At 40.8% G+C, this 18,310-nt stretch overlaps 1 protein-coding gene across 2 annotated transcripts in view; it reads left to right on the top strand.

Moving 5' to 3' along the window:
• The window catches only part of LOC144497459 (receptor-type tyrosine-protein phosphatase F-like), a 469,757-nt gene that overhangs the window by 59,062 nt on the left and 392,385 nt on the right, over positions 1 to 18,310 (top strand). The window lies entirely within an intron of this gene.

Below are 18,310 nucleotides of genomic sequence, written 5' to 3'. Positions count from 1 at the left end.
TTGAGGGATGTTCTTGGAACTAATGGCCTACACACTCAGGTTCTAAAAGTGATAGATGCAGAGATGATTTTCCATAATTCCTCAGATTCAGGAATGATCCCACAAGATCACTGGAAGTTGGCAAATATTACACCACTTTTCAAGAAAGGAAGGAGAGGAAGTAGTGAACTACAGGCCAGTTTGCCTAACATCAGTTGTTGGGAAAATGTTGAAATCTCATTATTAAGGAAGCCTTAACAATGCGCTTGGAAAAGCATTGTATGATCAGAACAAGTTAACATAGTTTTACTAAGGGGAAATCCTATTTATTATTTTATTATACAAATTTATTATTATACAAATTTATTATTATTTTTGAGGATGTAACTAGTTGGGCAGATAAAGAGGAACCAGTAGATGCAGTATACCTGGACTTCCATTGAATGGCAGAGCAGGCACAACGGACCACAAAATCTACTCCTATTTCTTGCATTCTTAAAGGCTCGTCACAAAGTATATTTCTGATGAGCAGTGCAGGTGTCGGGTCCACCTCACTCAATCTTTAGGGGCCCCAGTGACTACCAGCTACAAGTATTTTCTTAAACATCTGTGAAGCAAAGGATTAGATGGGATAGATTCAGAAAGAATGTTTCTGATGGTGGGGGGAGTCCAGAACTCGGGGTCATAATTTGAGGATAAGGGGTAAACCTTTTAGGACTATTATTTCTTCTTTGTCAGTGAGCTGAAAACCGATGCTGGATAATTCACTTTTCCACTTGTGAAGTCAGCACATGATAAGATTAGCATGCAGCGATGAATCTTGGAGGGTGACACACAATTTCTGGCTGAAGCAGTGTAAATGCAGCCAGATGTCCAGTCTGAGCCAGAGTTCCTGGTCAGGAAAAAAAAAGCTGACTGCCTGCTGAACTGCAAAGTCTCAAAATTGCTGGTTCCACATGCCAGAGGCCCATGCCACATGACTCCCACTTCACACTGTCTTTGACAAACGATGTGTATCCCTTGGCTGGGGTCCCAAGATTGTTAAATGTTTCAATCATTGAAAGAATTGAAAGTAACGCTGTCCTATGTTTTAGCGGGCATGCAGACTCCTGTTGGCCAGCTTGGGTTGCGAAATGCAGATAGCCTCTGTATAGCTCTCTTTGAATTTAGCCTGTGTGGCCACTGGTGATCATTTGTGACTCTTCAGGGGTTAAAAGTAAAGTTAAAAAATTTATTTATTAGTCACAAGTAGGCTTACATTAACACTGCAATGAAGCTATTGTGAAAATCCCCTAGTCGCCACACTCTGGCACCTGTTCAGGTACACTGAGGGAGAATCCACCTAACCAGCATGTCTTTCGGACTGTGGGAGGAAACCGGAGCATGCAGACGAAACCCACACGACTGGGAGAATGTGCAAACTTCACACAGTGACCGAAGCCAGGAATCGAACCTGGGTCCCTTGCGCTGTGAGGCAGCAGTGCTAACCATTGTGCCACTGTGCTGCCCTCATGAGGGGTAACCTTATTTGTTCGAAGTCACAGACAGACATAGATTAAGCTATTTATAGATTTAGCTAATAAATTTGTATAATAATAAATAGAATTTCCCCTTAGTAAAAGTATGTTAACTTGTTCTAATCATACATGTCCAGTTTGAATTTTTTGGAGATAGCAATAGGCGCATCTCATAAATATAAATTTAAGTAAACTTATGAAAACATTTATTATCTTTTGAGATATCTTGCAAGTTTTTGTCCATACACTCCTTTTGCTCCTCCTCCTACAGTTGTCAGTCTTCTGGGTTATCACTTAAATTTTTCTAAACCTTTTCTTTCAGTTGAATCTTGTACCCTGACTCCTATTTTGGTTGCTTGCAAATGGAGCTTTTGTCTTATTGAGCTAGTTTTCTATTGTATCAGAAGCTTCCAGTTGTTTTGTCTGTTGTCTTGCATACTGTCAGTTCAGCCCAGTTGCCTATGTCAATTATTTTGTCATCCTGTCAAAATTTGCCTAAAATTCAAAACTTTGGTTTAGATTCCTGCTATTCTCTCGCAAACCTAACACCAAATTCAATATTATTTTCCGGCTGTTTCCTTGCATCAGATTGTTAACTAATTCTGGTTCAGTGCTCTCCTTGTTAGTGCTAAACATATTGTTCTTAAACTGCCCTGAATGTAATTGTATTGTCTGTACTGCACAAGCTTCTCCCATTCTACTTGAAAATTAAAATTTTCTCTCGTATAACCATGTTACTTCTGACATATGCTTCCTTGATCCTTGAATTTATACATTGCAGAAACAGGCCACCCGGCTGTTCAAGTCTGCACCAACTCTCCAAAAGAGCATCCCACCCAAGCCTTCCCCTCCACCCTATCCCCATAACCCATGCATTTAGCATGGCCTATTCACCTAACCTGTAAATCTTGACTGCGGGAGGAATCCCACACAGACACAGGGCGAATGTGCAAAATCATACAGTCAGGGTCAGAATCAAACCTGGGTCTCTGGTGCTGTGAGGCAGTAGTGCTGACCACTCAGCCACTGTGCTGCCCTGATACATCTCTTCACCCAGCTACATTTGACCGTTGGCTCTGCAGACAACTCTTCCATTACTACTACTTAGTTAAACTTGTACTCTTTCCATTGCTGCCCTTGTGTATAATCTGTATTGGCACTCCTTTCCCAACATCCTTGTTCATTTTGAAAACCCCACAGCCGTGAAAATTTAGTTGGAATCATGCCTAGCCTGTAGCCAGTTTTCTGTAATAGCTACTACATTATATCTTTTAGGTTGAATTTGTGTTTTAAACTTGTTTGTTTTATTTGATTAAGTTACATTAATTTGATTAACTGCCCCACCCTGCCCATAGGCCATGATGCTGTAATTCTCGTACCTTTTGACCTGTCACATTTTGGTTGCCGATGTTCTCTACGTGGCTCTAACTGGCCATTTTAATGTTTTATTTTTCATGTGTTTTATTATTCTGATTTATTTTTCTTAAAGTATATATTCTCATTGTCTAATTTTGTACTCTGGCTGTTGCTGTATATGTTAAATCTTCAGATTATTGTTTGCTCCATCCAGAGCGCTTCTCTTTCTGCACCCCACCTTTCCTTTATTGGTTTCAATTCCTTTCTGCAGTCCTTTGTATCATTTCTGTTAGGAATTTGGTACTAAACTAGATCAAATGCATCTGGTCTCAGCTCTTTCGTTTCCAGTATTGGGGCCAGTGTCCCATGAAATGGAACTCCTCCTTCCCACACCAATCTTTCAGCTATATGTTTTTATTTTCCTGATCTGTTTATTTTTATGCTTCAGTTGCTACCCTTGAGATACTGCTTTTTGATTTTAGCACCCAGTTCCTGATTACCCTGTCAGTAGGATATCCTTGTTCTTTCCTATGATATTGGTTCTGATTCCGTCCCCAAGTGCTTGAAAAATTTCAAATGCTTGCCACATCGTATCCTACTATACCCACTAACATGATTGCGGAGAACCCCCTCTCTCCTGCTAATTGTTGAATCACCTTTAAATACAATCCTTCTATTTCGCATTGATATGCATTGTGCTCAGTTTTTCTGTTGCAATGAAACGTATTTTGTTGCAGAGCCACCCAGTGATGGGCTGTGGTGCTAAATATTTACTTGAACACTAGCCTGATAAGCAAGTAATGTTTCTTTGGCATGTTAAAATGGTTCTTAATACTCCACCTTCAGGTGTTGCAGGTGCTGATTTCTTTGACTCACATACCTTTCTTTCAATATCGATCAGTAGAAAGATTGATTTTTCTATAAATGGTCTCAAGTTTTCTACAAAAACTGTTTAAAGTGTAAAGTTTAAAGTTTATTTATTGTTGTCACCAATCAGCTTACATTAACACTGCAATGAAGTTACTGTGAAAATCCCCTAGTCGGCGTCTGTTTGGGTACACTGAGGGAGAATTTAGCCTGGCCAATACAGCCTAACCAGCACATCTTTCAGACTTTGGGAGGAAACCGGAGCATCCCGGGGGGAACCCACGCAGACACGGAGGGAATGTGCAAACTCCGAACAGGCAGTGACCCAAGTCGGGAATCGAACCCAGGACCCTGGCACTGAGGCAGCAGTGCTAACCACTGTGCAAACTGTGTTTTCCATACAAAAGAAAAATATTATAGGTGCTGGAAATCTGAAAAAATAACGAATGCTGGAAATACTCAATATTTACTGCATTTTTTGTAATTATTGATATTTTTATTCTTTTGTGTTGCCATGAATTCGCCTTCCTTAATTTTGAGCATTTTTGCTAGAATCCCCCCTCACGAGCTGAAGCATAGTATAGGTGTATATCCTATAATTTGCAGTCAGAAATTGTGTTTGAGTCCCACTTTAGACCTTGAGCACATAATCTGACAGTTCAGGACAGCACTTAATAAATGTCCTGGTTAAAATGCCAGTCTTTTGAATGAAATCTGAACCTGAAGCCTGGTCTATTCAGGTAGATAGAAAAATACCCCTGGCACAGTACCCTGAGTTATTTAATATACATTGACGAGATAAATCGTTTTGGGATGATCTCCCAGAATCCTTCAACAAACATCAAAAAAATATTTAACTGGTCATTCAATATCATATCTGTTTGTGGGATTTTGCTGTGTATAGCTTGCTTGCTGTGATTGTTTTATTAATTAATTAGCTGGTTGTAAAAGGTGCTGTATATGTTTTTGTTTCAAGTCCATTACCAATAATTCAGTGATACTGGCCCATAATTTAGGGATAGTTACCCGTAAGATTATTCTAACTTGCTACTGTGTGTTAACACTTGGTCTGGCCACCGTGTCAATATGTGAAAACACACCCCACCCATCAATCTTTCCTTTTTGAATAAATATTCTTGAAATTACTAAGTTACTTAGTGACTAAATAATTTTAAATTACATGTTCAACCTGAAGAGATGCAATGTCTCATTCTGAAGGGTATTAAGTGAATTGTGATCAGTGACTGAGTCCCTTTGGATCACTTAGACTCTCATAAAGCAATGAAAGGTTTGTTCATTCAACTTGTCATTGTGTGTGGTCCAGCACACCATCTGTTTTTCGCAAATATATCCAAATAATTTACTGGGCTGGATAACTACCCAGAACACCAGCAATACTGGAGGCTGTTCATTGTATTTGCTTATACCCAACTTGAAGTTAGCAAAGTTGTATGGAATACAGGTGAGGTTATTCTTGTTAGATTTCTGTGGTGCTCTTTTTTTGTGTGGCTTTTCCCCATGAGTTCAATTAGCTATTGGCCACCTGTGATAAACTATTCATGAGTCAAAGCTCACTTGCAGGTGCAGCAAGCAATTAGGAAGGCATGTTTTATTGCAAGAGAAATTGAGTACAGAGCTAAGAATGTCGTCTTGCAATTGTACAGAGCTTTGATGAGACCACATCTGGAGTATTACATACAGTTTTTGTCCCCCTACCTAAGGAACGATATACTTGCCATAGGGGAAATGCAACAAAGGTTCACCAGGCTGATTCCTGGGATTGTCCTATGGGGAGAGAGGAGACTCTGCCTGTATTCTCTACAGTTTAGAAGAATACAAAATTCTTACAGGACTCTACCAGGTAGATAGAGGAAAGATATTTCCCCTGGCCAGGGCTGGAGTGTCTGGAACCTGGGACACAGTATCAGAATAAGGGGTAGACTATTAGGACTTGGGTGAAGATTTTCTTCACTCAGGGTGGTGAGCCTTGGGAATTCTCTACCCAAGAGGGCCATGGAGGCTCTGTTATTATGCTCAAGATTTCAATAGACATAAGAGTACGAAGATACTGCAGGGAAAATGGCATTGAGGTAGGTGATCAGCCATGATCAAATTGAATGGCAGGCGGAACATGGCCTACAATTGCTCTTATTTCCTCTGTTCCTATGACTGCAAATATAAAAGCAAGAACCACCTTTTGGGAAACAGTCCCAGGATTGGGATTGCACTGAGTCATGCCTTGTAAGTGCCTCTTAATGAACCAAGCTAATTTGCTTTTACATGTTTTAAGTAGTAGAGGAAAGTCCAACATAATTCCATTTCATTCTACCTTTGATTATTAACCTGAAATAGCCAGTTCTATAAGAAGGCACTTGAGAAATTTATGTCTTTCTTTCAGTTATGTATGACTGCAGGATGTATTCTCGGGAATAATTTTACAGTTGGGAACATAACCAGATAATATGCCCCCAGAATACTTGCATTCTAATTTTTCCAGATAAAATAAATCACTAACCTTGATGTAGTGTTTTACATGGCCTTGGGGCATCCCAAAACAATTCATAGACACTGAAATACTTTTTGAAATGTACTCTCTGGCTGCTATGTTTCACTACACTGGAATAATCTGCACACACAGATCCCACAAACAGCAATCACACAAATTATTACATGATCTGCTTTTGATGATTTTGGCTGAGGGATAAATATTGACTTGAATATCAGAATAAACCTCTTCCCCTGTTTAGAATAGTGTCCTGGAATGAATTATAGCCATCTAATGGGGCCTCAATTTAACATCTAGTCTAGCAATTTTTCACAGTGCTGCACTCATTTGGTACTGTTCTGACACATCAATTAAATTATGCACTCAACTCTCTGGAGTTGAACCTGATCCACAATTTCCGATTCCGATGTGAAATTGTTTTCATCTGATGTATATTTTGTGTGAATTTTGGCAGAGAACAAATCGAAGGAACATCATAGCTGACTTTGTTCTTGCCTGTCATCTGCACATGTGCTGTCCAAAAACATAATGGGTAGAATGAGAAGACTAACTTTTTCCCTCATTGTCTTGGATAGTAACACAAAGATTAATAATAATGATTCCAGTGTTACTCTGCATTAGATCAAAGAACTCATTCCAGATGAGAGAACCTGAAACTTTATTCAACTGTATAGATCTGTGTACTACATTTCAAACTACAGAGTGTTAATCTTGTCTATTTCAATGAAATCATCCAGAGAATATAGGCCCAATTTACTGAGCGCCTCATCATAAGACAGCCTCCTCACCCCAGAAACCAGTTTAGTAGTTTTGCTCTAACTCCCAAGATGTCAATTTAGGGGGAGGGGAAAGGGGGGCCTTGAGGCCTGGAGACGACATCCAGTCATGACCACCACCTTCCCTGGGACCCCTGCCACTTGCCTTCGCTTTGATTTCCTGCCCGTAGATCCAGGCGCATTGCTGCAGTGCTTCTTCCAGCCATTGTAGCACGGTGCCTGGAGGGCACCGCCAATCTGGCAAATAAATAATCATGTTTGTTTAAACCCACAAAAGCTTGCTGCCATTTTTAAAATTGGCCATGCACACTCAGCGGGCGAAGAGAGACACATCTTCCTCTCCAAAAATGAATATGGCAGTAAGGTAAAGGATGCAAAGGTTTTGGTTCACACCAGTCCCTGCCTGTTACAATTGTCATAACTAATGTGAATGACTTGCATTATTTGTTGTTTTAACAAAAAATCTGGAGTGGTAATTAAAGTATAAACATTTTACTATGTAAAAATTTCCAATATCCCAGATACCTAAAGAGAGCTTGAATCAAGATTACGCATGATTGTCAGACCTATGCAAAACCAAACAGATAGAAAATAAATCTGCATGGTTTTGTTTATTGAAGCTGCTGTCTGTTTGGAAGAGGGGAGCCTGAATTGTAACAGGTGTAGTAATATATCGTCCACAAAATGTACTTTTTTAAAATATGAAGATAGGGTAGTATTGTTGGTTTAAAAAAATAAATCAGATTGATGTGACTGGAACCAATTTATAGATCACGTTGCATTTGAAATTGCATTTAATTTGATTTTAATTACCTAATTTGCGTTATAAACAAATAGTTTCTCAGCATATATCAGCAGTAGAGTAGTCCAGTTTCAGTAAAATAGAATGGAGTGCAGCCACCCATCCAATTATAAAGCAATGCTTTAACAGCCCTCTGTTAAAGAATTCCTCTCTCATTAGATAAATTAAACATCATTTTGGGAATAGGGTAGCAGCAATGTGGGTTAGTATAGGCCATCTTCCTCTTGATCCAAGCCCAAATCGGGTGATATACACTGCTCGCTGCCAACTGTAATGATTCTTGGGATTTCTATAGCACCATTTTTGACCTCTGATGTTCAGAAGTCCTTTACACTCAATGTGTTCTTGAAGTGCAGTTGCCTGTTGTAATGTAGGAAATGAGGTGATCAATCTGTGCACAACAAGCTCCCACAAACATCAATAGGTTAATGATCCTGTATTGATTGCGAGCTAATTATTGATCAGGGCACCAGGGATATCCCGCTCTTAATTCCATGGGATTTTTAAAATCAACATTTAACATCTCGTCTGAAAGATGGCACTTGATACAGTGCAGCACCTCCTCAGTACTGGCTGCATTGGAGTGTCCATATGGATTTTTTTTGTGCTCAAACCCTGGAGTAGGGCTTGGAACCCATACTCAGACAAAAGTGCTACCAACTGAGCCATAGCTTTTCTGGGAAGTTACTTTGTCAGTCTGATCCATAAATTGATATGGTGATCTGCAGTAGGAAGGTGAATAAGGACATTTGGTTAGATTTTTTTGTGGAATGTATTTGTCATCTTGGCTCATAACTTTGGATCTCTGGGTGTCATAAGAAGGTGGCATCTCAAAAGATGCACAAGACCCCACCCCCATCCAGCTACCCCTGGAAATCCCCATTGAAGGATGGTATGGCAATTGCTGGGGAAATTCAAACTTCTCTTGGGCAATCAGCCTGCACAGGAAACCATCTGATTTAAATTGCAGACAATGGGGATCGTTCCAAGTGTCTTACCAGGAAAAATTAGAAGATTAAAAGCACTTTGAACTCCTGGGTAACTGCAGTACCACTTCCCATCGCCAACCCACTGCTAGTGCTGCTTTTATTTAAAAAAAAGGGGTTGAGCTTCCTTTCTCCCTGTTTTCCCTGATTCCCCTGTGCTCAACCAGAAGGTCTCAGGAACCCATTGCACTTTTCCTACCCAGCCCAAGTCGGATGATTGGGTGAGAAAGGTGCAACGCCTGATTAAGATAAGTATCAGATTGCCAATCCAACTTTGCCACGTCACAGAAGTTCGGCCCCCTTGTCGTTCTGCTCCTTGGGTATCTTGTGTTAGCATATTTTGCACACGGGATGTTCCACAACTGGTGAAATGGTGGGGGGGAGGGTTACAGTTTTGTCCTGGTGGATGGCCCTCTGTGCTTTCTGATTTGCTGGGAGAGGGACAATACATTGCTTACTCAGTGGATACAATGTGCAGATTCGGGAGTCTGTTCTCTGGGCATCTACAATCTTCCCTTCTGTAATTTTGCAGTAGTTGGGCTTGTGGACATCTTGAATATTTGCCTGATTTAAAATGGAAAACCTATTTAGTTTTTTTCAAATCACTCTACGTTCTTAAATTTTATTCTGGCTGATGAGGTTAATTTGCATTTTGGTTTGCTCAGTTTTAGGGAATTCAGTGATGCCTTTCTGTTGATGTGGTTATTTGAGGATTACTTGACGCATTTTGGATTGTCAGGTAGTTTTGAAGTACTGCTGCATTGTACTCTATGTATCGTGTAACATTACATTCATAGTGTCACCTGCAGACACAATACATTTGCAATCATAACACTGCTCAGTTTAATGTATAATTGATACCCATACATTACAGTGAAATTAATATATACATTGAGTGCTGCAGGTTTAGCGAGTTAGTGTCACCAATCAACTAGGTAAAATTTGGATAAATACATAAAATGTAATCCTGTTTGGGAAATTTGAATAGCACTCAACTCTATGCACTTGTTTTAATGAACATGAAGCAATTTGTACATACCTATAACATTTAAACCCAAGGAAGATGATTTGTAAATGCACAGTACATATATATGTCATTGATGTAATTTACTGGTTTGATCAAGGAATACTCCTGCACTGGAGTAAATTAGACGTTTTATGCATTTTTTTCCATGGTATATGCTGTTAAGAAATAAGGACATTGTAAGCTATGTGAAAGGCTAGGAAATTAATTAAATTAATATTTTTATATAAACCAAGCTTTTGGACTGTGAACCACCAGGTTCTTTTGGATCTCAAAGCTCTTGTAATAATAGATTCTGATTAAAAGCAGCCTAAAGACATTAACTTATCACCGAGAAACAAACTCCAGCAAAACAGTTGCAGGTGACAACCTCCATTTCATTCATTAATTGCATCATATGCTTTTGTTTTGTAACCTGTGTTATAACCTTTAATTTTATTTCAACAGTATAACTTATTCAAAATCTCTGGTGTGCTAGTTTAAAACTAGATTGATTTAATTCTTATGTCAAGATTTTGTTTACGTGTTGAGGGTTGTGCAAGGCTTGATCACACCCCATTTACACCCCTTTTAATGCTGCCAAATTCATCTTTAAAGAGAGAAAAACCTACCTCTGATGGTCAGTGTTAGTCAGATGAGACACTTGTGATATTTGAAGCATGCATGCCAACCTAAAAACCCAGCAAAACCTTAATTTTTAGCTTCAGAAATGTTGACACAGCTGTAAAAATGTTGGTAACTGAATAAAGCACTGGAAATAGCTTTGACATTTGAGGACAAGTTGTGGACTAAGGTCCGTTGGGATTCGGGCTTGCTATACCCTACATTGCAGGTATACAGCATGTGCTAAACGTCTCCTAGAGAGGGACTCTTCCCTCCTAGATTTCTCCCTCTGGCCTCACACCTGGCCTTGATCTTTTCATTGAGAATTGTCAGCCATGTCGATTTCTCTGCTCCTCTGAACCACTCCAACCTGCCTCCTTCTGAATTTGCTACACACAGTTCTCGGTTCTCTCAGCTTCAACCCTGACCATCGAACCTGTCAACATGGATAGTACTGTTGCTGTATGGTATACTGATCCCTATCTCGCAGATGCTGAGTGCCAACTCTCAGACACTTCCTCCTACCTCCTGCTGGACTGTGACCCCACCACTGAACATCAAGCCATTGTGTGCAGGACTGTCACTAACTTAGTCTCCTCTAGCGATCTTCCCTCCACAGCTTTCAACCTAATAGTCCCCCATACCCAACAGCTTGCTTCTGCCTCTTTCCCAAAATCCACAAACAGGACTGACCTCGTAGACCCATCATATCAACCTGTTCCTGCCCCATGGAATTTATTTTTTTCCTATCTTGACTCCATTTTCTCTCCCCTTGAACCATCTCTGCCTATCATTCATGATTTCTCTTGCCTGACGTGGCATCAACAATTTCCAGTTTGCTGTCCTGAACCATCCCCTCTTCAATATGGACGTCCAATCACTCTACACCTCCACACCCCATCGGGAGGATCTCGGGGCTCTGCTTCTTCCTTGAGAAGAGGCCCACGTATTCCTCTTCCACCACTACTCTGCCTAGCTGAACTTGTCTCACTTCCAGCAAATAAAATGTATGGCTATGGATACCCACATGGGCCCAGTAATATCTGCCTTTTTGTGGGGAATGTGGAACATTCCTTGTTCTAGTACTAGTTGGGAGACCCCTCCAACAACTTTTGCTATTATATCGATGATGACTCTATCAGTGCCGCTTCATGATTTCACCTGGGCCTGGAAAAATTTATTGTGCTTTTTAATATGCTTCTAATTTCCACCCATCTCTCTCATGTGGTCCATCTCCGATGCTTATCTTGCCCTTCTTTTGACTTCTCTGGCTGCATTTCTGGTGATCGACTGACCACCAGATTCATTACAAGCCCACCGACTCCCACAGCTACTTTGACTACAACTGCTCACTCCCCTCTTCCTGGAAGGACTCCACCCCATTCTCCACTCCATTGCATCTGTTCCGAAGATTCTACTTTGGAAAACGTGCTTCTGGCATGCTTTTCTTTTTCCTTAACCGAGGTTCCCCCCCACCTCCATTTTAATAGACAGGGGACTCAACTATGACCGACCAATCTGCCCGCACATCTGCCCATACCTTCTCGCCCAGAACCATGATAGTGACCCCCTTTTCACCTCACCAGCCTCTGTTATTTCCACCAACTCCAGCATGGTGCCACCATGAAACACTTGACCATCCCCCACCTCCCCATGGTCAGTATTTTGCAGGGACTGCTCCCTCTGACAGCCTGGTTCACTCCTCCAAACCCTCATCCCCTTCCCATGGCACTTTCCCATACAATCATGCAAGGTGCAATACCTGCCTTTATTATCTCCTCCCTCCTCACTGTCCAAGACCCCAAAAAACTCCTTTCAGTTAAAGCTTGAGCCTCCTTCAGTCTGGCCTACTGTATTCGCTGTTCCCAGTGATGGGGGAGGGTGGGGTGGGGAGACTGAATGCAGACTGGGTGGCCACTTTGCGGAACATTCAATCTGCAAGCATGACCCTAACCTATCTGTTGTTTGCCATTTCAGCTCACCATCTTGTTCTCATGCCCACAAGCCCATCCTTGACCTGCTGAAATATTCCAGGAGGAACAACAGTCCAGATTAGGCACAGAACTGACTTCTGGATTCAACACTTTTTTTTAGGCTGTGAACTTTTTCCTCCATCTTGAAGCTTTTTTTAATCAAAAAAAATGTTTTTATCCCAACACCCACCCCTCTCCTCCCCACATGTAACTTGTTAGTTTTGTTTTCTTTGAGCACTGACCCTCGTTCTCCTATTCACACATTCTGCAATGTTGCCTTTGTCACTATCAGCACCTTCTGTAGACCTCAATACTGTTATTTTCACTTCACTTGTGCTGTAAGCATTTTTGTGCAATTTCTCCCAGCTCACTCCTTTTACTGACTAATGTTGTTCCAAGTACTTCACCCTCCATTTCTCACTCTCTTCAGCTCTGAAGTAGAGTCGTATGGACTCTAGACACTAACTTTGTTTCTTTCTCCTCAGATGCTGCTACATCTGCTGAAGTTATCCAGCATTTTCCGTTTTTGCTCCTCTTCAAGGTGCTGGCTGACTTATTCTGTATTTTTAATATTTTCAGTTTTAATTTCCAACAATTACTATCTTTTGTTTCTTCCAGCACCTTTAATACAGCATACAAATTGTAGTAATGGTCGAGAGCTTCAAGTTTTTAGGTGTCCAGATCACCTGCAACAAACTGTCCTGGACCCCCATGCCGACAGAGTTAAGAAAGCCCACCAATGCCTCTACTTTCTCAGAAGACTAAGGAAATTTGGCATGTCAGCTACGACTCTCTCCAACTTCTACAGATGCACCATAGAAAGCATTCTTTCTGGTTGTATCACAGCTTGGTATGGCTCCTGCTCTGCCCAAGACTGCAAGGAACTCAAAAGATTGTGAATGTAGTTCAATCCATCGCGCAAACCAGCCTCCCATCCATTGACTCTGTCTACACTTCCCGCTGCTTCGGCAAAGTGGCCAACATAATTAAGGACTGCATGCTCCCCGGGCATACTCTCTTCTGTCTTCTTTTGTCGGGAAAAAGATACAAAAGTCTGAGGTCACGTACCAACCAATTCAAGAACAGCTTCTTCCCTGCTGCTGTCAGACTTTTGAATGGACCTACCTTGCATTAAGTTGATCTTTCTCTATACCCTAGCTATGACTGTAACACTACATTCTGCACACTCTCGTTTTCTTGTATGGTATGTTCTCTGTGTAGCATGCAAGACAAAATACTTTTCACTGTATACTAATACGTGACAATAAATCAAATCAAAAAGCACATTAAGCAGCTGTGGGATTTTAAAATTTCTTGAGTGGAAACAAGTGCCGCAAATAAAGTTGTGTTGTGCTGGGCATTCTGATTTTGTGCTTTTGTTGCTACTTGGAATCTTTGTATTAATTAAGTAAAGCACATCACTCCAATCATGTCTGCTATTTCATTTTCACCCCACTACCCACACCAAATTTAGGTGTTCCTAAGCTATGCTATTCTTGTACAGCTGTGATCTCGTCGACCCGACAACATGAAAAATTGTCTGCTACCTCTATCTAGTAAATAGGAATAAAATGTAATGACCAATTTCACCCTATATGGATGCTTGGGAAGAATCTTGGTGCTGGGAAGAGTATCACCAATTCAAACAAGAAAACTTTCTCACCAATAACCTGCTCTTTGCTCACTTTAAGTTCCGTCATAACCATTCCACTCCAGACTTCTTAGCCTTGATCCAGGCATCATTTTGACTTGGGAGAAATCTGATGGGTAGTAACTGACTGTTACATTTATCCTATTTTTCAAGATGGCATATGCTTGGGCACACTTTGACATTATCAGCTAGTAGCCAGTTTCTGAAGAGATAGAGGAAAAGCAATCTAGAATTATGCAAAATCTTAACCCTTAGCATGCAGGTGCAGTAAGCTATTAAGCAGGCTAATGGCATGTTAGTCTTTATTGCTAGAGGATTTGAGTAAAGGAGTAGTGAGGTCTGTCTTTAATTGCATAGGAGCTTGGTGAGTCTGCACCTGGAGTACTGGGTGCAGTTTTGGCCCTCCTTACCTCAGGATATTATTGCTATTGAGGGAGCTCATTAAACTTATTAGACAGGAACTTTCAAAAATTGATTGGTGGAGTCTGTTGGCAGCCAAAGGGATGGCTGGTAAGTGAGATGCTTTCAAAAGTGTGTTAACCAGGGTTCAGGGTAAGCACATTCCTTTTAGAGTGAAGGGCAAGGCTGGATTACTCGGGATATTAAGGCTCTGGTGAAGAAGGAGGAGGAGGCACATGACATGCATAGGCAACTGGGATCAAGTGGATCCCTTGAAGAGTAGGGTGTTGGGGAGAGTTATAGAACAAAGAGATTGCGGGGTAGAGGTTCCTAGCTCCTTGAAAGGGGAGTCGCAGGTGGACAGAGTGGTGAAGAGGGCATTCAGCATGCTTGGTTTCGTTGGTCAGAATATTGAATACAGGAGTTGGGGCGTCTTGTTGAAGTTGTACAAGACTTGGTTAAGGCCACACTTGGGATACTGTGTACCATTTTGGTCACCTGATTTATAGGAAGGATATTATTAAACTAGAAAGAGTGCAGAAAAGATTTACTAGGGTGCTACCCGGACTTGATGGTTTGAGTTATAAGGAGAGGCTGGATAGAAATCATAGAAACCCTACAGTACAGAAAGAGGCCGTTCGGCCCATCGAGTCTGCACCGACCACAATCCCACCCAGGCCCTACCCCCATATCCTTACATATTTTACTCGCTAATCCCTCTAATCTATGCATCCCAGGATACTAAGGGGCAATTTTAGCATGGCCAATCAACCTAACCCGCACATCTTTGGACTGTGGGAGGAAACCGGAGCACCCGGAGGAAACCCACGCAGACACGAGGAGAATGTTCAAACTCCACACAGACAGTGACCCAAGCCGGGAATCGAACCCAGGTCCCTGGAGCTGTGAAGCAGCAGTGCTAGCTACTGTGCTGCCCGGATAGACTGGGACTTTTTTCTCTGGAGCGTAGGAGGCTTAGGGGTGATTTTGTAGAGGTCTATAAAATAATGAGGGGCATGGATAAGGTAGATAGTAAACATTTTTTCCCAAAGAGAGGAGAGTCTAACACCAGAGGACATAGGTTTAAGGTGAGAGGGGGTGATACAAAAGGGTCCAGAGGGGCATTTTTTTCACAGGGTGGTGTGTGTCTGCAACAAGCTGCCAGAGGTAGTAGTAGAGGTGGGTATAATTTGTCCGTTAAAAAGCATTTGGACAGTTATATGGGTAAAGTGAGCATAGAGGGATATGGGCAAAATGCGGGCAATTGGGACTAGCTTAGTGGTTTTTTTAAAAACAAAAGGGGTGGCATAGACGAGTTGGGCTGAAGGGTCTGTTTCCATGTTGTAAACCTCAGAATATATGACTTGTTCTGGGGATGGAGCAAACTGGGCCTATATTCTCTAGAGTTTCGAAGAATGAGGGGTGATTGCATTGAAACCTACAAAATACTTAAAGGAATAGACAGGGTAAATGTAGGCAAGATGTTTCCTTTGGTTGGGGAGTCTAGAACCAGGGGCATGAATTCACAATAAGGAGGATTCCACTTGGGACCAAGATGAGGAAAAATTCTTGACACAGAGGGTTATGAATCTTTGGAATTCTCTACCCCAGGGGGCTGTGAAAGTTCAGCCATTGGGAGGCGATGGCCTAGTGTTATTATCGCTAGACTATTAATCCAGAAACTCAGCAAATGTTCCGGGGACTCGGGTTCGAATCCCACCATGGCAGATGGTGGAATTTGAATTCAATAAAAAAAATCTGGAATTAAAAATCTACTGATGATCATGAAACCATTGTCGATTGTCGGAAAAACCCATCTAATTCACTAATATCCTTTAGGATAGGAAATCTGCTGTCCTGACCTGGTCTGGCCTACATGTGACTCCAGAGCAGCAGCAATGTGGTTGACTCTCAACTGCCCTCAGGCAACTAGGGATGGGCAATAAATGCAGGCCAGCCAGTGATGTGTATGTCCCGTGAATGAATGAAAAGAACTGTATATTTAAAGCTGAAGTTGATAGATTTATGATTAACCATAACCTAAAGGGTTATGGGAATAGTGGATGTAAAAATTGTCTGATCAGCCTTGATCATATTAAATGGCGGAGCTGGCTTGATGGACTGAATGGCCTACCCCTGTTCCTATGTTCCTAATAGACCCCAAGATTTAGGGCTAATTGTTTAAATGGAAAAACACAAAGTTAGAGAGGGTATGATTGAGCTTTTTAAAACTGTAAGATTGATGTGTTTGAAATGATGAAGCAGCTAGAGATCATGCCCATAAAAACTGCAAGTGGAGAGTGGGGTTGGATATCAAGTATTTTAGCAGTTGGTAGTTTTTGGAATGAACTGTTGAGATGTGGCAAATATAACATTGCTACAGTTTTTAAAAAGTAAATTGATAAATTCCTGAGAAATAAAAGTATTTGGCAATTATAGGAGTAAGTTGCTAATTAGTGGTCATTGTGAATTATTGGCACTCATCTGTCTCCTGTAGTTGACCTGATTCTATTAGGGATTTCTTTTGTTCATTACAAAACAATTACAAATATTCAAAGAACGAATATGAAAGATACATTACCAATGGCTAATGCCATCAATCTATTAGGGACACTTGCATGGAATGTATAACACTGAAAAGTGCCATTTGGCTTAACTAGTCCAGGGTAGGTAAGAGTTGCTCCTGAAAAAGGCCATTTTTAGAACTATTTTATTATTTCTGCCTGTCGGAGAGGATGGCTTTGTCATGGAACAGTGAATAGTGAAAAGCTGCATTCCTGACTGGATGGATGAGTTTAATGGGCTTGAAGATCCTCCATTTCCCTGCCTCCTTTACATGTTTGTAGCATGACCATAGAAAGCAATATTTAAAGATGAATATCCAAAATGTGTATATACAGCATGTAACAATATTTTTCACAAGTTTATTCTATTGAAGGAATCCCATAGTAACAACCATAATGCAAATTGTCCTTGTGTTCAAAACGTGGGAAATCTGCCTCTGGGAAAAGTGAGCATGACACTCCTTTGTTAGGATTTTGTGATTCTTTACACACAGGCTGCCTTGTTCAAACAGCAAGCTGAATTCCAAGTAGTCTCTGAAATGTAACTGGTGGCATCTGCCCTGCATAGTTGATGCAAACAAAAAAAGGAGTGACTGCTTTTACGAAGCAACTGAGACTTGACCTCAAATTTTCAGGAGCCAACTCAGTGAAATTCCTGTAGCCTCTTTGGAAATGACAGCAAATGTTTGGAAACTGGACAGTAAATAGTGTTCAGTAACAGGGCTAAGAATGGATAGATTCTGGTTGCTACTTGCTATGTAAGTTTCCAAATCCTACACGAGAGTACCATTTTACTTTAGAATTCAAATGAAATTTTGGTTCAAATGGTTTTTTAAAAATGTAAAAATTAAAGTTGCAAGATGTGAACCATTAAGGGTTAGGTGCCTCCAGGTGAAGGTGCAGTTATTTTCTGTAGTTCATAATGCCCAAAATCATGTCTTAAAAGCTTGGTTTCAGTTCTTCAAAGCACAAAAAAATGAAGTCATGCAGCATCTGTTACACCTACAGTTAATTTTGTTAAAAATGTTGCTTGCACCCTTGTTTGTAAAATATTTATTGCTAACTGAACTGTCTGCGAACAAGTGCTCTGTGATATTTGAGGTGTGATTTTTTTTTTGGTGTGTGTATTTGTGAATTAATAGTTTCAATACTATAAGGAATCTCGATTAAAACTCATCTGCACCGCTAATGACACAGCTAATGTGGCTATTGCATACTTAGTAGAAATTAGTTATTTTTCAGGGCAGTGATGATGCGACATTGTGCTTGAGAGGAAACACTTATTCTTCTACTATGATGTAATGCAT

The sequence above is a fragment of the Mustelus asterias genome, chromosome 8, assembly GCF_964213995.1.
Source record: "Mustelus asterias chromosome 8, sMusAst1.hap1.1, whole genome shotgun sequence".
Classification (NCBI taxonomy): domain Eukaryota; kingdom Metazoa; phylum Chordata; class Chondrichthyes; order Carcharhiniformes; family Triakidae; genus Mustelus; species Mustelus asterias.
This window is presented reverse-complemented; position numbering and strand designations above follow the sequence as displayed.